Genomic DNA, 7,443 nt, shown 5'->3' on the forward strand with positions numbered 1-7,443 from the left:
AAGGCAGCCGCCCAACTGACTGAGCCAACCAGGTGCCCTAATATTCCCTTTTTTGTTGTTAGTTTCTACCTTCTTACCTATTTTATCCACTTCTTGCCCCTCACCTTGGCAAATCATGTATATGTTCTCTGTATCTATGAGTGAGAGTTACTGTGTTTTTTGTTTTCTGGTTTGCTTTAGATTCCACATATATGTGAACTCGTGGTATTTGTCTTTCTCTTTCTGATTTATTTCACTTAGTACGTCCCCTTGGCTGTTATGAATTATGTGGCAATGAATGCAGGTGCGCACGTATCTTTATGAGTTAGCGATTTCACTTTCCTTGATTTTAACACCTAGGAGGGGAATTGTTGGATGATATGGTTATCCTATTTTGAAATTAGTTTCCCTGAAGTAATCTGTATCCCCAACGTGAGTCTCGAACTCACGACCCGCAATCAAGAGTGACACACTCTTCTGACTGAGCCAGCCAGGAGCCCCTCACATTGAATTTTTTGAGAAAACTTGATACCATTTTCCATAGTGGCTGCACCCATGGACAATCCCAACAACAGAGCTTTCCTCCACATTTTGGTCGACCCGTGTTATTTCTGGTCTTTTTACCACTAGCATTTCTGACGGGTGTCAGGTGCCATCTCTTTGGGTTTTGATTTGCATTTCCCTGGTGACACATGGTGTTGAACCTCTCTTTATGTATTTGTTCGCCATCTGCGTGTTTTCTTTGGAAAAATGTCTATTCTGAACTCTGCCAATTTTGTAACTTCTATTTGTTTTTGTGTTATTGAGTTGTATGAGTCTCTAATAATTTGGATATTAAGCCTTTATCAGTTAGGCAGTTTGGAAATATTTTCTCCCATTCAGTATGTTGTCTTTTCACTGCATTGATAATCAGTGACCCTCACCAGTGTCTGCAGTTGGCCCTGCCTGTTCTTCTAGGTCACAGTGCCCTACATGCTGAAAGGAGACCCCGACTACAAAACACATTCTTCTTTAGCCTGGCCATAACCCACATCCGGGTCAGAGCACCTCGAAAACCTGTCACCTGCTGCTCTACCTGGCCAAGAATCAGCCCCTCCCCTCACCCCCATGGGCGCGGCTGCAACCCTCTCACGACCTTCAACACCCCTCAAAAGGCCCAGCCTGACAGAAACTCGGGGCTCACATGTCTCTTGGTGTCTGGCCCCTCTCTTCCCGGGGAGAGTGAACCCACTCTGTCCTGCTTGTGGCTCTACTCTTTGTGAAATTCCTTTTTTAAAATTTATTCTTATTTTTTTTTAATTGTTTTAAAAAATATTTTATTTTTTTATTTGACAGAGAGTGAGATAGTGAGAGCAGGAATACAAGCAGGGGGAGTGGGAGAGGGGGAAGGAGGCTTCCCCCTGAGGAGGGAGCCCGAAGCGGGGCTCCATCCCAGGACCCTGGGATCATGACCTGAGCCAAAGGCAGACACTTAATGAATCAGCCACCCAGGTGCCCCTCTTTGTGCAATTCTTTGCCGCCCGCGGGACCGGCCACCCTGACCCTAACATCAGAATACATTACATCTTCCAAAATTAGAGAAAAATGATACTGGTCGTTAAGTCTGTTTAGAGTTTATTCTTTTCTCTTAATCCCCACTTGATCCCTACCGGGGTCTTCATGAATTCCTGCATAAGCATCCAAGAGCTTCCCCAGGGTCTGGCCTTTCTATGCCATAGTTCCTCCTGCATCACCTGGCTCCACCCACGGCTCCTCCTCCTGCCCTCCACCCCTCCTAAGGACCCTGGTGGTCCTGCTTGTCATTCCCACAAGACCTCCCTCCCTCTAGCAGGCAGTGCTCTCAACACTGCCCCCCAGAGCCCACGTCCTGTAACTTTGCCCTGTAACTGCCCCGTGGGGGTAAATCAATACTTCCTACTCTAGAAAGCCCTGCCTTACCTGCAGAACTGGGGCAGTGACTTTCCACCCAGTCTTTTCCACTGTGCCCACGCAGAAGCCCTGAGCCCCCAGCAGGGGTCCGCAGCGCACTGTCATGGTTGCGAGGGGTAGCTCAGCTTTCACCGCCTGGGCCAAGGCTGTGAGGCACACTGTCCAAGCCCTCAACTCTTGAAACTTCAATTTTCTCACCTACAAAATGGAGAAATCAATGTCTATGTCATAAGAATGGATGCCACTAAAATAGAACAATCTGTGTGACTCAGTGAGAATAGTATGCCTGGTCCACATTAAACAATAAAATAAAGAAACTTGAATCAAACCAGAGTGTAGATCAGATGAGCCTGGGTTCAAGCCTCCACACAGCCAATAGTCACACATCCGCAGGCCAGTTTCTGAACTTCGCACGTCTCAATTTCCTCACTGAAAAATGGGTGGAGGTGTGATAATCCACTTATTCCTCTATTCATAAGAACACCACCAGATTGTGTGGTACCATACATCAGGCCCTGGGCCACAAGGTAGGAATGCAAGGACAAGAAAGGAGCACTCCCAGCCCTGGGGGCACAGAGCCACCTAGAACACAGACCGCAGAATCACAGCCTGGCTAAACACTGGAGTCCCCTGAGCAGCATAAACAATCCTGATGCTGGGCTCTGCCCAGGGATTCTGAGCAGGAGGCCTTGAGGTGTGGCTTTAGGAGGGATTCAGAGCTTCCCCTCAGACCCCAACAGGCAGTACACATTGAAAACTACTGCTTTTGCACTCTCAGAGAATTCCTTTACACCTGATTTGTTGCAGAACATTTCCCCCAGAGCTTGTTTGAAGTACTCAGGACACAGAGGTGGGGTGGTCTTCAGTCCTGGGACAGGGTGTCCCACTTCCCACACACCTTGTGTCAGCTCAAAGGGAGTCAGGAACTCCACTGGAGGTCTGGTGGGTGGGTTGGCTCCAATCTTATCTGTTTACAGCTGATAACAAGGAAGAACCTTCCCCAGAGCCAGGGATCCGCTGCCCCACACCAGGCTTCCAGCCCTTCTCAGGCAGCTGCTTCCAGCTGGGCCTTGCTCACCAAGGGAACCTGGGCTTCTCTGCCCTGAAATGCAAAGCACTTTTGACAATACCTGTGGGTAAATGAGAGCACGTGACAGCCCTTTCCCTTCCTGGAGCCGCCTTAGGCAAACAGCCAGAGACAGGACATTCCATCCCTCTTTCTGGCTTCTCAATCCTGTCTTGCTGGCAAGACATTTCCTTTGCTTTTCCTACAGGTTCCTTGTAAAGTGTATATTTTCAGAACCTTATTTGACACAGAAGTTATCATGATTTCTGAGATTTGGTTTCAAAGACTCCAGAAAAAAAAAAAGGGGGGGGTGGGTGCTGAATAAATGAGATTGGCAAAGGTTGACACTTAATCTCTGAACCCCAGTTCAGTGAATCATTATCCTGCTTCTTGGGTATATTCAAAAGCGACCAGAAACAAAATATAATGAAAGGCAGTATGGGAGGAAATACAATATTGGATATTACTCTTAGAACGTGAATGTCATAAGAATGGTTTGAATTTGTTCGATATTATCATGTAAACTGAAGTTTTAAAATTTCTTATTCAAAGAAATATAGCCCTTTAGATTACACATGGTTTTATTTTAGCGTACAACCCATTTTGCTCAAAAGAGTTTCTCTTGATTTAGAGTCATATACTTTTATATATAACTAAACTATGCAGCGAACACGTAATAAGCATTAGGTTCAAAGGTATTTGCCATGCCTGCAATCACAGATGCTTTCCCGAAGGTGTGAGGGGTCCTCCTCCAGAGGGTTTGCCTAGCCAGGTCTCCTGGTCCCGCCGGGGTCCTGGCAGCTCACAGAACTAGTCCTTGGGAGGCCCACAGGAGCCAGGCTCACCAATTCCCTTGGCTCTATTGCTTTATTTATCAGGCTCTGGAGTAAATCTCACATTTAAAGGTTTTGAAAATTAAATCAGTTCAAAGACTATTTCATCCTTGGAGGAAGCAGGCTATTTCTAGAAAGCTGTTTTTATATTAAAATCACAGGACGATTTGCCCCAGAGTAGCAAAGCATCCTCTTCAGTGATGATAAAAGGGCCCAAGGCCTGATTTTGGCAATCACTCCCTTCTTGGATCCAGAGCTTAACATCAGACAGTGACTGGGGGAGTGCCCTCCCAACTCAGTAGTCTTCACACACTGAGCACCCTGTAGGCTTCTTCTCATAAAATTACCTATTGTTTGAAGATCTAACTGCCACAGGGACTTAAACTAAGCCTCCCTTTCCTCTCCTTTTACATGGGGGATCATAAAAACACTGCCCCAGAGGCATGCTGTATTAAATGGGTAACATATATGACACAGTCACCACTGTGCTGGGCAGAGACAAAAGGCTCAGTCTGTGGCAGGATCGATACATCCTCAGAAATCATTCGTGGGGAAATGTCCCCCTTTATATTCATGCTCCCCAGTCAAGACTTTTGGGACCCATGTCCCACCCAAGGGCTCCCTTCTCTAGCTGGGCCCTCACCACCATACAAGGGTATGCAGTATAAAATTTCCATTTTCCTGTGAAAACTTTTCTTGTTGGGATTTTAATTGTGTTTTGTGTTTTGTTTTGTTTTTTTTCGGTGAGGGAAAGGCTTGTTGCCTTAGCCACCAATGCTGACATCAGGGATTGACTACTCCTGTTGCTGTCAGCCCTGTTGACACCACTGAGGGGAGAATCAGCCCAAGTCTCCAGCCCTCACCCCACCCCCACCAGGTCTCACTGAGGGGACAGTCCTGGAGGCTCAGCATGGGCCCTGCCTGTCACAGCAGCTCACTGCCTAATGGGCTTCCACAGCAGAACGCAGAGATCTCACTGCTCTTTCTCACGGCCTAGAGAAGAAGAGGAAAGATCTGTTTCTTCTTTCCTTACCCGTCTTATGTCCTAATGCAGTTATTCCACGACCTGGAGTAAAGATCCCTTCAAATACAAAACCCGGTAAGACTCGACTTCCTTGGAAACAGAGCTACACTTCCTTGGAAATTGATCTTCAATGTACTGGAGAGAGAAAGAGACGCTTATACCAGACCTGTCAGTGGGAAAGGACCCGGAGACACCCTGTTAGGTAAGGACACACATCATCCAGGTCTCAGGGCCAAGAGGGGCATCCAAAAGCCTCCAGAATAAATAAACTGCAGTGCATGCAGAAATGTTCCTTCTCATTAAGGGACATGCACACTTCCTTGGTCTCAAAATCTAAGTCACAACAACATTAATTAAGTTACATCTACAAGTTACAAAATGACGGCGTAATATTTATTATACATTACATATTGAATATACTTATGTTTATATATGATTGCTTTACATTTTAAGCATATGTACATTTCTACTTTTAATATTTTAAACTTCAATAACTTTCTTTAAACATTCTAGGCTTCTGTTTTTTGTCAGTTTGGCATTACACATCATCCCCTTGGGAGACAACAGTGAGAACCATTTTATTTATACTCCCTTTTTATTGTATATTTATTGTTTGGTCATCATCAGTCTCATACTTTCAATGTTTTCAAAAGGTCATCTCGGAGAGAAACATAAGGGTAACAGAGAAGAAATCAACCATGCTACAGCCCAGAAGCTCCAGCAGAAAGCACTCAACTGGACCCTCAAGAACTCTGGGGAGGGGAGTGGAAACATGGATGGCTGGCGGCCCCAGGACTCAAGTCCCTACCTCAGGGCTTTCCAAGGTGGTAAGTGGCCTTGTCCCCCAAGTAGCTTTGTGGTCATCTCCGTCACTGGTCTCCCAGTTTAGGATCTGAGAGCAGCCTGGAATACATTAAGAATAAAATGAAAACCCCAACAGAGCTCATTTTATCATCTTCACATGATGAGGTACTATAAAGCGAAAACTGTGTCCGAGCGACGTGCTCCTCTGAAGTGAAAACAAGTCGTGCCCTTTCATGGATACAATGTTGCATTTGCACACAGGTCTAGAGGAGTGTGATGGAAACATATTCCAAGCAACTATCCCACTCCGAGCGCAAAGCGCACCTTGTTGGGCTTATTGCAGACCCTCCGGCTCCAGACCCCAGGCGATGATGTCCCTCTGGGGGGGACAAGGGGCTGGGAGGGGTTTCTGTCCTCATCGAAAGCTGTGGGCGGTCCTCGCCCTGAAGGCCTGGTTTTAATCACTGTCCAGGCAAGTCACAGCCTGACTTTAGCATATGAAAGGAAGGAAGAGGGAAAATGCTCCTTGCTGGGGCCAGGGTTCTCCTTGGGTCGCGAGCCGGTTCCTGACCCTCCAGGACCCCTGGCAGTTCGTTTTGAATCCTTAAGTTGACAAGCAGGGTTTACCTGAGCAAACACACATGGGCCTGGAGGTGAAGCGTCCTGCCTCTCGGGCAGGCTCATGAGGCGCTCTCGGGGGCGTCACCGCGAAGGGCCAGGAGGCAGCGGACGCCAGCACCCAGGTGTCCCCCCAGCAGGCGCGCCCCCGCCGCTGCGCGGCTGCAGGAAGGGCGGCACCTGCGCCCTGGGCACCTGCTGCGTAGGCCCCGCCCACCGCGCCGGCCGTTACTGCGAGCACGACGGGAGGCAGAGGTGTGTGCCTGCGGGAGCGGGCTGAGCGGTGGGCGGGGGGCGCAGCGGGGCTTGACCTTGCGGAGGGGAGCGGGCGCGGGCGGAGGGCGCGGGGTAGGGATTGGGGGCGTGGAGGGGCGGGCAGGGGCGCGGACACGAAGGGCTGGGGGCCGGGCGGGGCGTGGAGGGGCAGGGCGGGGCAGGGCGTGGAGGGGCGCAGACACGAAGGGCTGAGGGCCGGGCGGGGCGTGAAGGGGCGGGCGGGGCGTGGAGGGGCGCGGGTAGCGCATGCGCGCCGACCCCGCTGATTCTGCATCTCTGTCTGGGGGCCGGGCGGGGCGGGGCTTGGAGGGGCGCCGGTAGCGCATGCGCGCCGACCCGGCTGATGCTGCCTCTCTGTTTGGGGGCCGGGCGGGGCGGGGCGTGGAGGGGCGTGCAGGGGCGTGCAGGGGCGGGGCGGGGCGGGGCGCGGACACGAAGGGTGCGGCGTGAAGGGGCGCGGGTAGCGCATGCCCGCTCACCCCGCTGATGCTGCCTCTCTGTCTGGGGGCCGGGCGGGGCGTGGACGGGCGCGGACACGAAGGGCGGGGCGTGGAGGGGCGCGGGTAGCGCATGCGCGCCGACCCCGCTGATGCTGCCTCTCTGTCTGGGGCCGGGCGGGGCGGGGCGTGGAGGGGCGTGGACACAAAGGGCGGGGCGTGGAGGGGCGTGGACACAAAGGGCGGGGCGTGGAGGGCCGTACAGGGGCAGGGCCGGGCGTGGAGGGGCGGGGCGTGCGTGGAGGGGCGCGGAAACGAAGGGCGGGGCGTGGAGGGGCGCGGTTAGCGCATGCGCGCCCACCCCGCTGATGCCGCCTCTCTGTCTGGGGGCGTGGAGGGGCGTGGAGGGGCGGGGCGGGCGTGTAGGGGCGCGGACACGAAGGGCGGGGCGTGGGGGGGCGCGGACACGAAGGGCGG

The 7,443-nt window shown here is 51.5% G+C and overlaps 1 long non-coding RNA gene across 1 annotated transcript; it reads right to left on the reverse strand.

Moving 5' to 3' along the window:
- Nucleotides 1-1,864: 1,864 nt before the first annotated feature.
- Nucleotides 1,865-6,403, reverse strand: LOC135365234 (uncharacterized). Its single transcript, XR_010412869.1, has 4 exons — nt 6,263-6,403; nt 5,640-5,734; nt 4,841-4,966; nt 1,865-2,106 (listed from the first exon to the last, which is right to left on the reverse strand). It is a non-coding gene; the product is annotated as an uncharacterized LOC135365234 (long non-coding RNA).
- Nucleotides 6,404-7,443: the final 1,040 nt, after the last annotated feature.

This window comes from Mirounga angustirostris, unplaced genomic scaffold (assembly GCF_029215605.1).
Source record: "Mirounga angustirostris isolate CCGP_5_RB_7025 unplaced genomic scaffold, mMirAng1.0.hap1 SCAF_7, whole genome shotgun sequence".
NCBI lineage: Eukaryota > Metazoa > Chordata > Mammalia > Carnivora > Phocidae > Mirounga > Mirounga angustirostris.